The sequence below is a fragment of the Bos mutus genome, chromosome 18 (genome assembly GCF_027580195.1).
Source record: "Bos mutus isolate GX-2022 chromosome 18, NWIPB_WYAK_1.1, whole genome shotgun sequence".
Classification (NCBI taxonomy): Eukaryota; Metazoa; Chordata; class Mammalia; order Artiodactyla; family Bovidae; genus Bos; species Bos mutus.
Window position 1 is genome coordinate 23870824 of NC_091634.1, and position 14234 is coordinate 23885057.

Below are 14234 nucleotides of genomic sequence, written 5' to 3' on the forward strand. Positions count from 1 at the left end.
GTGATACAGATTCAAATTAACCCTTTGAGAAGTAATGATGCACCCCTTCATAATACGAAAAGGAATAAATTTATTAAGATTATTATTTCTTGCCGTCATTATTCTTTCATTTCCATTCCTGCTATAACACTCTAGTTTGGAACTTTAGTAAGTTCTGTGCATTATGCCAACATTCTTCCCATTTGACTTTCCCTTTCTAAAGTTTATTTCCCTCTCTAATCTGTTCTCATAGAAAAGCTATGACAAACTTACACAGCATATTAAAAAGCAGAGACATTACTTTGCTGACAAGGGTCCATCTAGTCAAAGCTATGGTTTTTCCAGTAGACATATATGGATGTGAGAGTTGGACCGTAAAGAAAGCTGAGTGCCAAAGAATTGATGCTTTGAACTGTGGTGTTGGAGAAGACTCTTGAGAGTTCTTTGGACTAAAAGGAGATCAAACCAGTCAATCCTAAAGGAAATCAACCCTGAATATTCACTGGAAGGACTGATGCTGAAGCTGAAGCTCCAATACTTTCGCCACCTGATGTGAAGAGCAGACTCATTAGAAAAGACCCTGATGCTGGGAAAGATTGAACACAGGAGGAGAAGGGGATGACAGAAGATGAGATGGTTGGATGGCATCACCGACTTGATGGACATGAGTTTGAGCAAGCTCCGGGAGTTAGAGATGGACAAGGAAGCCTGGCGTGCTGCAGTCCATGTGGTCTGCAAAGAGTCAGACACAACTGAATGATTGAACTGAACTGAATCTGTTCTTGTCATTTCTAGACTAATATTTAAGTGAAGTTGCTCAGTCGTGTCCGACTCTTTGTGACCCCATGGACTATATAGTCCATCGAATTCTCTAGGCCAGAATACTGGAGTGGGTAGCTTTTCCCTTTTCCAGGAGATCTTCCCAACCCAGGGATCGAATCCAGGTCTCCCAAATTACAGGAGGATTCTTTTCCAACAGAGCTACAAGGGAAGCCCTTTAAAATCCACTCCTCGAAATTTCTCAGGGTCTGCTGATTTTAAAAAAATTAGAGTCATAAACTGGTCCTAGACAATCTTATAATCTTATTTTCCATTCTACAGCATTTACACATTGCCATAAGTATAAGTCCTGATTTCTCAGATTGGCTTACTCTTCTACATTCTTTATTAAAATATTTGATTAAGGTTATTATCTTTAGACCACACTAAAACAATCACCTTCTAACAAGTTACACTGTCTCTACTCACTTACCACTTTAATGTAGGGGCCAAAAAACTGCTAGAAAATTTTCCTAAATTACAAATCTTGTTACACTTTGTCCCATGGTAACAACAACAACGAGACAGATAAAATTAAAATCATACAAACTGTGGTATAAGCTAGGTAGTCATGATGAATTTGTTTAGAAGATAAGCAGCAAAAGAAGGAAGGAAGGAAGGAACCCTTCAATGGTAAGTAGTAAAAAAAAAAAAAATCTGTGAAAAATGGAGAGATTTTGTAGGGTCAAGAGGAAAACAATGAAGCTATCAGGAATAATGAGGGCTAATGGGGGCAGATTGGAGTCTGTAGGAACCCCATACACACTATTAGTTCACTTGGCATAATAATTCTTTCTCCACCTCAAATTTTGTTGATAGAGCATCAGTGAAGGCAGGGCTTAAAATAATAAAGAATTTGAATAATCTTTTACATTCTTGAGATCCTGGAATTTAGGACTTTGATGTAGCTAAAAACAAAGATGAATGGAAATTAGCTGCAACTGCAGGTCAAACCCCTCTAAACTTAATACTGATAAGATAAAAGGGATTAGCTTCTAGGTGGAGGCAGCCTAGGGGGATTGAACATTGGGCTATACAAAATGAGATTAATCTTTATTAAAGTTGTATCTGTTACAGATTAAGCTTCGACCTCTTTTGAAGTTTGAATGATCACTTCTTCACCTTAGATGCCAGACATAGAGTTTACCCTCTTGGGGAAAACCCCAAATGAGACAGAAGAAGATATACTTCAGTCTCTCTATATACGTTTTCCTACACACAATGTTTGGCATATAATAAAATATTACGAGACATGTAAAGAAGCAAGAAAACAGGATGTACAATCAAGAGGAAAAAAAAACCAATAAGGAATAGATTGACAGATGCTTCAGACAGTAATTAGGAGACCAATAGTCTCCCTGCATGCGTGTGTGCTAAGTTGCTTCAGTCATGTCCAACTCTGTGCAACCCTTTGGACTGTAACCCGCCAGGCTCCTCTGTCCATGGGATTCTCCAGGTAAGAATACAGGAGCAGAGTTGCCATGCCCTCTTCCAGGGGATCTTCCCGACCCAGGTGTGGAACCTGTTTCTCTTATGTCTCCTGCAAAGGCAGGTGGGTTCTGTACCACTAATGCCACCTGGAAAACCCCAATAATCTCCCTGAAGTTCCTCTAATATTTGTTAGACTTATGCCAAGGTGACTATGATTTATGTTATTGTAAATTGATATTTTTTCCTAAAATTACATTTTATGACAGTTTGTTGCTGATATATGGAAATGATTGACATTGTGCTTATCAAACATGTGTCAAATAATCTGATTGTACTCTTTTATTGGGTTTAATACTTTGTTAGATTTGTTTGGCATTTCTATATGAACAGTTATATTGTTTGCTACTTACTTATTTCCAATCCGTACCTTTCACTTGGTTGCTTGTCTTCTCATCTTTTGAACACATACATTTGAATTAAGAGTCTGTAACTAATCACTCTCCACAAATAAAAGGACTCGGTTCCTTTTTTTTTTTTTTTTTTTTTTTTTTTATATTACTATTTTTAGTTCCTCTTTTTTTGTACCCTCCAAAATACATATTATTTTTATTATTTTCTTATATAAGTAGAAATTACTTAGATTTACCTATATGTTGGTCATTTTCTTTTTTCAGCATTGCTTCTTCCTGTCTTCACCTTGTTTCTGGCTTCAACTCCCTTCCTTCTGAAGAACATTCTTTAATTTTTTTTCCAGTGAAGGTACGTAAATGATAAACTCCAAGTTTTCATTTGTCTGAAAATGTCATTTAAAAAATCATCACTCTTGAATAAACATTTATAAGGACATAGAATTTCAAACTGACAGGGTTGTTGTTTTTTTTCCAGTAGCATTAAACCCTCTATTTTCTGCTGCTACTATTGTGAAATCTGCTGTAGATATTAGTGATCTAAATTTCTAATTGCTTAAAAATTTTCCTCTTAGTCTTTGGTATTCTGCAGTTTCACTACAGAGTATCTTGGAAGGAGTAAATAAAACTAAGGTTTTATTATACTACCTGATGATTCATGCCTTACATCTGTACTGGAAAATTCTGAATGATTATCTCTTTGATTATTACCTCTCCCCGTCGGCTCTAATTTTTTCCTAAAGAAGTTGGATTGACTACATGGGGAGTTTAATCCTGCTATGTATCAACACTATGTTTAATGACTGCTACTTGTTGTAGATAGTTTCTTTTGGCATTATATATTATTGAATCAAGAGCTAATGGCTTTTATCTGTAAAATATACTCCCAAAGAGTTTTGTGTTAGTTTTCTCTAGGTGTTTTACTGTTCTAGGGCACATTTTTTGATTAATTTCTGCCTTTGGGAATTACCAGATCATGCAGGTACTATTTATCATGTATTCCTAAAGTCATACATGGCACATCATTGTTATTATTTTAAGTAAAAAAATCTTAAAAAAAAATTCAGTCCAAGACTGACAAGCTTCCTTGTCATTTCCCTGTGCAGTTGGTGTATTTTCCCCTTAATCTATCCTTTCAAAATGATATATCATTTAATGATTTAAAGGTCCTAGCTTTTAAAGGATAAGGTGTGAAGCAAGTGTTTAGTTCCAACTCCTCGGCTTTAAGGTCTCATCTTCAGTCTACTCAAGGCTGTTAACTCAAGCTTCTAGATTTCCAAGGCCAACAACTTCCACATCCCACCATATCCAACTTCTTGGGGCAACCACAACCTCAATTCACATGTTTATCACTCTGGTTATAAGTGTCTAGCTCATCTCTGAATCCTGAATATTTTTGTCATTTTTCTAGAAAGTAAGATATATATGCCAGAAGAAATACATTCTATTCTGTTTAGCATTACTAGATGATTGTAGGAGGATTTCTAGATAATTTAGTCTACCACATTGCCAGATTCATAAGTCCCCTCGGCGTGTACTCTATTTTCTACTACTTCCAAACCCAAATCCTCTGCCCTGGTCAGGCTTTACTTCTTTCTAGTCCTTAATATTTATTTGTGTGTGCTAAGTCGCTTCAGTCATTTCTGACTTTTTGCAACCCTTTGGACTGTAGCCTGCCAGGTTCCTCTGTCCAAGGGATTCTCCAGGCAAGAATACTAGAGTGGGTGTTAACGCTCTCCTCCATGGGATCTTTAAGACCCAGGTATCAAACCCGCATTTCTTATGTCTCCTGCATTGGCAAGTTCTTTACCACTAGTGCCAACTAGGCAGCCCAATATTTATATAATACTAATTTAACATTTCTGTGCTTTTGCTCCTGCTATTTTACTAACCTGAATACTCACTCTCCCCATTGCTTGCCCAAATTCTAGTCCACTTTAGAGTCAGCTCCTCCATGAAGTTTCTTTTTTCTCCAGTCATCATTGACTTCCCTGTCCTCCAAATTCTCCTAGAATTGTACGCTGTTCTTAGTTCTGAGTCACAGTTCAGTTCAGTTCAGTAACTCAGTCGTCTCTGACTCTTTGAGACCCCATGAATTGTAGCATGCCAGGCCTCCCTGTCCATCACCAACTCCTGGAGTTCACCCAAACTCACGTCCATCGAGCTGGTGATGCCATCCAGCCATCTCTGTCGTCCCCTTCTCCTCCTGCTCCCAATCCCTCCCAGCATCAGAGTCTTTTCCAATGAGTCTTTTCCAACTCTTCACATGAGGTGGCCAAAGTACTGGAGTTTCAGCTTTAGCATCATTCCTTCCAAATAACACCCAGGACTGGTCTCCTTTAGAATGGACTGGTTGGATCTCCTTGCAGTCCAAGGGACTCTCAAGAGTCTTCTCCAACACCACAGTTCAAAAGCATCAATTCTTCGGTGCTCAGCTTTCTTCACAGTCCAACTCTCACATCCATACATGACTACTAGAAAAACCATAGCCTTGACTAGACAGACCTTTGTTGGCAAAGTAATGTCTCTGCTTTTTAATATGCTGTTTAGGTTGGTCATAACTTTCCTTCCAAGGAGTAAGCGTTTTCTAATTTCATGGCTGCAATCACCATCTGCAGTGATTTTGGAGCCCCCCAAAATAAAGTCTGACACTGTTTCTACTGTTTCCCCATCTATTTCCCATGAAGTGATGGGACCAGATGCCATGATCTTAGTTTTCTGAATGCTGAGCTTTAAGCCAACTTTTTCACTCTCCTCTTTCACTTTCATCAAGAGGCTTTTGAGTTCCTCTTCACTTTCTGTCATAAGGGTGGTGTCATCTGCATATCTGACGTTATTGATATTTCTTCCAGCAATCTTGATTCCAGCTTGTGCTTCCTCCAGCCCAGCGTTTCTCATGATGCACTCTGCATATAAGTTAAATAAGCAGGGTGACAATATACAGCCTTGACGTACTCCTTTTCCTATTTGGAACCAGTCTGTTGTTCCATGGCCAGTTCTAACTGTTGCTTCCTGACCTGCATATAGGTTTCTCAAGAGGCAGGTCAGGTGGTCTGGTATTCCCATCTCCTGAAGAATTTTCCAGTTTAAGGTGATCCACACAGTCAAACGCTTTGGCATAGTCAATAAAGCAGAACATGTGATCTTCTATTATTTGTTTCTTTTGTCTTTTTTTACACATTCAATTTCCAGACACTGAATTTGAAGAAACATGATGATGTTGTGGTTATTAAAGCACCAATGACCCAAGATATTTATTAAGTTATTGTTCTTTTCACATGCTAATTATAATTCATAACAATGTAGGAAATCTGTAATTTGTGTAGACCTCTACTTTGACAATACAGAAATGATCTTTTTTGTTAAAAAATAATAATTTTCTGTACTAAATCAACAGCAAATGTTGTCACACATTTCCAGTGAATAAAATTCTGCCTACAAATATCATTTGTGATTCTTTAGAGTAATTTTACTATTTATGGTAATATTATATGCCTTTCAGAGGAAAGTCTACATTACTTTATAGGTGGAAATTACAGACCTTTCACCTTTTAAAAATTGTGGAACCAGCAAAACATCTGAGAAAGAGAAAAGCTAAATAAAAATGCAATATAAAGTTATGTTGTGATGTGATATCTTCTCTGATGACTTATATGTTGCTAGTTAACATTCTCGAGATCCCCTTTAAGATATTTTCATCCTTGTAAAACTTAAAACCTGGAAATCATCATTCATTGCGTTCATTTTATTGGAAATTTCTTACTTTTTATAAGATTTGCTATGGATGGTCATATACTTGATTGGTGAACTAATTTTATCTTCTAAAATGAGGATTCTTGAATTCAAAGAACAATTGTGTTGTCCCCATAGCACTAGAACATCCCCACTTTTGTGTAATCCACAGTGAGATTTGCAGTTGGACTCATTCCTAGGGGATTAATCAGCTTTGGAACAGCCAGTGCTCATGCCAGATACAGACTGGCAGGAAGCTGATGAGGCAGCACAATGAATGATCTACCATAAAGCCATGGGCAAGAGGTGGCCATTAGTCTAGAGCCCAGTAATGCACTCTTCAAGTACATTACTCACCAATCCATCAGGCAACCTACTACAGGACCGAGAGATTCCAGCGCTTTTAAATCTGTAATGCAATGGCTGCCAGCCTGCTCTACATGCCCTAGGTTATAAGGGCACAGTAGTGTGGGAGGAAGGCAATTCATTTGGTGTCATAGCCAGTATTTTTTCTATTCTTTCTTCTGTGTGTACTTAAGAAATAGGCTTTCCATTATCCACAGATTAATAGTGGAGAGAATGCTCTGGTGTCTCTATTAGCATTAACTACTGACAGATACTTTCCCAGTGCCTAATCGGCAGAATTTTCATTAGCTAAAATGAGAAAAACCTGTATAGGAAAATATATGTTATTTTTCATGCAAAATTACAGCTACATTAATTTTCTACTAAAATAGACTATCAAAACAAATCCAACTTGGTAAATAAAAGTCATGGACATATAAATATGTAAAAACTTAGCTGTAAATCAAAAGTAGCATTAAAAAAATTCAGGCATCATTTACCATTTTAAAAGTCTCTCTATGCATATGCTATAATTGCAGGGGAAAATTCAGGCAAAAAAAAGTGATGTTTACTAATGATAAAATTTCCCCATTTTTAGCTTACAAAAATATGCAATTAAACAAACTACAGTTAAAGACAAAGAGAGAGGTCATTGGTTTAACTTAATTATAGTAGCATTATTTATCCTGATAGTACAACCTCCTACTTCTTTAGTGTTTCAATTTTTTTTTTCATGATGATAGTAGATGTGACTTAATTTTTGAATGCTCTTACTTAGTAATGTGAAAGGTTGGCAAATCTATGTTCCCACTTTTTAAAAATATTTATTTATTTCGGCTGCATTGAGTCTTACTTGCGGCACACGGGATCTTTGTGGCGGTGCTTGGGCTCTCTAGTTGTGGTGGTGCTGCTGCTGCTACTGCTGCTGAGTCGCTTCAGTTGTGTCCGACTCTATGCGACCCCATAGATGGCAGCCCAGTAGGCTCCTCTGCCCCTGGGATTCTCCAGGCAAGAATACTGGAGTGGGTTGCCATTTCCCTCTCCAGTGCATGAAAGTGAAAAGTGAAAGTGAAGTCGCTCAGTTATGCCCGACTCTTAGCGACCCCATGGACTGCAGCCTACCAGGCTCCTCCGTCCATGGGATTTTCCAGGCAAGAGTACTGGAGTGGTGGTGCACAGGCTTAATTGCACCGTAGCATGTGGGATCTTAGTTTTCTGACCAGGGATCAAACCCACATCTCCTGCTTTGGAAGGTGGATTCTTAACCACTGGACCACTAGGGAAGTTCTGATGTTTCCACTTTTTAAAGTAGCTTGTAAGATCTGAGGGTATGAGAAACACAGATCCAGAGCATTCCGTGAGTGTAGCAGGGGAAAGGGAGAGGTGTTGTCTCAGTAGCAGTTGTGTCCTGCTAATGACCACCTGTGGGGTCAACATGGTGCTAATCTGATAGGAAAGGAGGGAATTAGGAATTAAGAATTCTTGCTTGAGAAAGACACTGTTAAAGAGAAGGTTTAAACACTGAATACGGTTGGTTAGAATCCCATTTCGGGGTTCACTACAACCCAAAAGTCTTATTCTTGTGTATATCCTTGGCATAGGCTTGGCAGATATGCAGATGAGAGAATGGGGGCAGTGTTAGCAGTTGTTTATGGCCAGTATCTGTTCTGACTGGTTGATGTGCATGCACTAGATGTTAATGATTAAGATTTTTTAATATAGCCCCTGGTGTGTTGACATTCATTTAACTCAGCAGTCATTTTTTGAGCATACATCTAGACACTAAATTAAAGAAAGACAAGTACACGTGGTTTCTAGCCCTGAATCTCGTGGAGTATACATATACACAATACATTTAGGTTGAACCATACGATTTTGCTGACATTCAAACTTGACCTATAAAAATGATGACTTGATATGTTTCAGCATAATACAGTTAAGTGTTGCTATAAAGGTATGCAAAAAATGCTATGATAGCACCCATGAGTGACCAAGCCTATGGGGAGGATGAGTTCACTGGAGATTTTTTTTTTAATTGAGATAATATTTGAGTGGTATTAAAAATGTAAGCAAGAAATATTCACTTAACAAAGGAAAGCGTCTATGAGGGAAATAGAACAGAATAAGAAAAGGGATGGAGAAATGTGAAGCATTTATGACTTAGGTTTAAAAAGTTGGTGTTTTCCCACAGTGCTTATCTGTAACAAGATTGGCATTTTTTTTTCATATGCTTTTGAATCCTTTATATCTTGAGTGGATTTTGGATACTTTTTCAAATCACCAAGTACTAGGAAGGCTATAATAGGTATCAATGTAGCAGGACCTTCCCCCATGAGCATTCATTTTATGATGATAAGATAGAAGAAAGCAAATGAATGTACCAAGGAGTATAAGAAGTAGTGGTTGATGTCATTAGTATTACACACAGCCTGGCTGTGGATTCCGGTTCCATTACTTACTCTTAGTGGGCCATGGATAAGTTATTTAACCTCTCTTTGCCTCATTTCCCTCATCTGTAAGATACATACAATAATATTATCTTCTATCTTCCATGATAGAACTTGTCTATTTCCTTTGTTAGAAAACAGAAGTGGGTGGGGGAGGGGGGGGCAGTCCCAAGATGGCGGAGGCATAGGACAGGGAGACCACTTTCTCCCCCACAGATTCATCAAAAGAACATTTGAACGCTGAGTAAATTCCACAAAACAACTTCTGAATGCCGGCAAAGGACATCAGGCACCCAGAAAAGCAGCCCATTGTCTTCGAAAGAAGGTAGGAAAAAAGATAAAAGATAGAAAGAGAGACAAAAAAGGTAGGGACGGAGATCGCTCCCAGGTAGGGAGTCTTAAAAAAGAGAGAAGTTTCCAAACACCAGGAAACACTCTCACTGGTGAGTCTGTGGCAAGCCTTGGAACCTCAGAGGGCAACATAACCGGGAGGAAAAATAAATAATTAATTAAAACCCACAGATTACGTGCCCAACAGTAACTCCCAGTGGAGAAGCAGCCAGAGGCCTGCATCAGCCACTAGCAAGCTGGGGCTGGGCACGGAGGCGCGGGCTGCATCGCTTAGAGTAAGGACCAGGCCTGAATGCCGCCCTGAGGACAATCTGAGGGAACTAACTTGAGATAGCAAACCAGACTGTGGGATAGCTACCCCACGAAAAGCCCTAAACTAAGACACCGCCAGGCCCGCTCACAGAACAAAGGACTGACTAGAGCTAGCCAACTGCGGACCAGCCCATCCCCCGCCAGAGACAGGCAGGTGAGGGCAGCCAGAGCCAGAAGGGGGCAATCGTGGCCCCAGAGAGGCATCATCTGCCAAACTGCAAGCAGGCTTCATTGCTAACCAAGACTTCTTGTGATTCTGGACGGTCGACATCCACCTGAGAAGGTGCGCCGGTTGTACACCCAGAAAACCGAGCGGCGTGGGCGGGGGAGGCGATAAGTCGCAGCGACCATGCTCACCAAACACCTGGTCCACGTGAGCGACTCAGACCTGGGAAGGGCACAAAATGCAGACCCAACTGAGTCTGTGCCTCTGAGGACTACCCGAGTGCCTGAACCCGAGCGGCTTAGACCTGGGAGGTGCATGCAGCCCAGGGCCGGCCTCAGACAGTTCCCCGCAGAGCACCCTAGAGCCTAAGCAAGGTAGACAGCGAAAGTACACACGCTGTGAGCGGGGGCAAACCCAGGGTGGCTGAGACACTGTGAGCACGTGCCAGTGTTATTTGTTCACAGTGGTCCTCCCTCCCCACAGCGCGACTTAACAAGTGAGCCTAAAAAAGTGTCCATCACCACCCCCTTGGGTCAGGGTGGAAATTAGACACTGAAGAGACCAGCAAACAGAAGAAGCTAAAACAGAGGGAACTGCCCTGGAAGTGACAGGTGCAACAGATTAGAACCCTGCAGTTAGCACCAACTACATAGGAAGGGGCCTACAGATCTTGAGAAATATAAGCCGGACCAAGGAACTACCTGAAAATGAACTGACCCCACACTGTCCACAACAACACCAGAGAAAGTCCTAGAATATTTTTACTATTATCATTCTTTAAATTAAAAAAAAATTATTTTAAGTCCTCTATTACTCCTTTAATTTTCATTTTTATAACCAACTATTACTTTGAAAAAAAAAAAGACCCTGTTTTTTAAAGCAAACTTCATATATATATATTTTATAATTTTTGTGACTTTGTTTTTTTCCTTTAATATTGTATTTTGGAGAATCCAACCTCTACTCTAGATTTTTAATCTTTGCTTTTTGGCATTTGTTATCAATTTTGTACCTTTAAGAATCCAATCTTCAGTACCCATTTTTACTTGGGAGTGAGATTACTGGCTTGACTGCTCTCCCCCTGCTTCGACTCTCCTTTTTCTCCACCAGATCACCTCTATCTTCTCCCTCCCCCTTCTCTTCTCTACCCAACTCTGTGAATCTCTTTGTGTGTCTGGACTGTGGAGAACACTTAGGGAACTGATTACTGGCTGGATCTGTCTTTCTCCTTTGGATTCCCCTCTTTATCCTCCTGGCCACCTCTGTCTCCTTCCTCCCTCTTCTCTTCTGTGTAACTCTGTGAACATCTCTGAGTGGTCCAGACTGTGGAGAACACACAGGGAAGTGATTACTGGCTAGCTTGCTATGTCCTCTTTTGATTCCCCCTCTTCTCCTCCTGGTCACCTGTATCACCCTCCTCCCTCTTCTCTTCTCCATGTAACTCTGTGAACCTCTCTGGGTGTCCCTCACTGTGGAGAAACTTTTCTTCTTTAACCTAGATGTTTTATCATTGGTGCTATATAGATGGAGAAATCTTGAGGCTACTGTAAGAATAAGACTGAAAACCAGAGGCAGGAGGCTTAAGTCTAAATCCTGAGAACACTAGAGAACTCCTGACTCCAGGGAACATTGACAGGAGCTCATCAAACGCCTCCATACCTACTCTGAGACCAAGCACCACCCAAGGGCCAAGAAGTTCCAGAGCAAGACATACTACACAAATTCTCTACCAACATAGGAACATAGCCCTGAGCTTCAATTCAGGCTGCCCAAAGTCACTTCAAACCCACTGACATAACTCATTACTGGAGACTTCATTGCACTCCAGAGAGAAGAAATCCAGCTCCACCCACCAGAACACCGACACAAGCTTCCCTAACCAGGAAGCCTTGACAAGCCACCTGTCCAACCCCACCCACAGCGAGAAACTCCACAATAAAGAGAACTTCACAAACTGCCAGAATACGGAAAGGCCACCCCAAACAAAGCAATATAAACAAGATGAAGAGGCAGAGAAATACCCAGCAGGTAAAGCAACAGGATGAATGCCCACCAAACCAAACAAAAGAGGAAGAGATGGGGAATCTACCTGATAAAGAATTCCAAATAATGATAGTGAAAATGATCCAAAATCTTGAAAACAAAATGGAGTTACAGATAAATAGCCTGGAGACAAGGATTGAGAAGATTCAAGAAAAGTTTAACAAGGACCTAGAAGAAATAAAAAAGAGTCAATATATAATGAATAATGCAATAAATGAGATCAAAAACACTCTGGAGGCAACAAATAGTAGAATAACGGAGGCAGAACATAGGATAAGTGATGTAGAAGATAAAATGGTAGAAATAAATGAAACAGAGAGGAAAAAAGAAAAACGAATTAAAAGAAATGAGGACAATCTCAGAGACCTTTGAGACAATGTTAAACGCTCCAACATTCAAATCATAGGAGTCCTAGAAGAAGAAGACAAAAAGAATGACCATGAGAAAATACTTGAGGAGGTAATAGTTGAAAACTTCCCTAATGGGGAAGGAAATAATCACCCAAGTCCAAGAAACACAGAGTCCCAAACAGGATAAACCCAAGGCAAAACACCCCAAGACACATATTAATCAAATTAACAAAGATCAAACACAAAGAACAAATATTAAAAGCAGCAAGGGAAAAACAACAAATAACACACAAGGGGATTCCCACAAGGCTAACAGCTGATCTTTCAATAGAAACTCTTCAGGCCAGGAGGGAATGGCAGGACATACTTAAAGTGATGAAAGAAAATAACCTACAGCCCAGATTACTGTACCCACCAAGGATCTCATTCAAATATGAAGGAGAAATCAAAAGCTTTACAGACAAGCAAAAACTGAGAGAATTTAGCACTGCCAAACCAGCTCTCCAACAAATGCTAAGGATCTACTCTAGACAGGAAACACAAAAAGGGTGTATAAACTCAAACCCAAAACAATAAAGTAAATGGCAATAGGATCATACTTATCAATAATTACCTTAAACGTAAATGGGTTGAATGCCTCAACCAAAAGACAAAGACTGGCTGAATGGATACAAAAACAAGACTCCTAATATGTTGTCTACAAGTGACCCATCTCGAAACAAGGGACACATACAGACTGAAAGTGAAGGGCTGGAAAAAGACATTCCACGCAAATGGAGACCAAAAGAAAGCAGGAGTAGCAATCCTCATATCAGATAAAATAGACTTTAAAACAAAGGCTGGGAAAAGAGACAAAGAAGGACACTACATAATGATCAAAGGATCAATCCAAGAAGAAGATATAACAATTAAAATAAAATATATATGCACCCAACATAGTAGCACCGCAATATGTAAGACAAATGATAACAGAATTAAAGGGGTAATTAACAATAACACAATAATAGTGTGAGAGTTTAATACCCCACTCACACCTATGGATAGATCAACTAAATAGAAAATTAACAAGGAAACACAAACTTTAAATGATACAATAGACCAGTAGACATAATTGATATCTATAGGATATTTCACCCCAAAACAATGATTTCACCTTTTTCTCAAGCACACATGGAACCTTCTCCAGGACAGATCACATCCTGGGCCATAAATCTAGCCTTGGTATATTCAAAAAAATTGAAATCATTCCAAGCATCTTTCTGACCACAATGCAGTAAGATTACATCTCAATTACAGGAGGAAAACTATTTAAAATTCCAACATATGAAGGCTGAACAACATGCTGCTGAATAACCAACAAATCACAGAAGAAATAAAAAAAGAAATCAAAATATGCATAGAAACAAGTGAAAATGAAAACACAACAACCCAAAACCTGTGGGACACTGTAAAAGCAGTGCTAAGGGGAAGGTTCATAGCAATACAGGCATACCTCAAGAAACAAGAAAAAAGTCAAATAAATAACCTAACTCTACACCTAAAGCAACTAGAAAAGGAAGAAATGAAGAACCCTAGGCTAGTAGAAGGAAAGAAATCTTAAAAATTAGGGCAGAAATAAATGCAAAAGAAACAAAAGAGACCATAGCAAAAATCAACAAAGCCAAAAACTGGTTCTTTGAGAGGATAAATAAAATTGACAAACCATTAGCCAGACTCATCAAGAAACAAAGGGAGAAAAATCAAATCAACAAAATTAGAAACGAAAATGGAGAGATCACAACAGACAACACAGAAATACAAAGGATCATGAGAGACTACTATCAGCAATTATATGCCAATAAAATGGACAACG

The 14234-nt window shown here is 39.4% G+C and overlaps 1 long non-coding RNA gene across 1 annotated transcript in view; it reads right to left on the reverse strand.

The window, feature by feature from the left end:
* Positions 1 to 2882: 2882 nt before the first annotated feature.
* The window catches only part of LOC138991677 (uncharacterized), a 235836-nt gene continuing 224484 nt past the window's right edge, over positions 2883 to 14234 (reverse strand). The window contains exon 8 of the long non-coding RNA XR_011467548.1: positions 2883 to 3022. This is a non-coding gene — a long non-coding RNA (uncharacterized lncRNA). The remainder of the gene's footprint in view (positions 3023 to 14234) is intronic.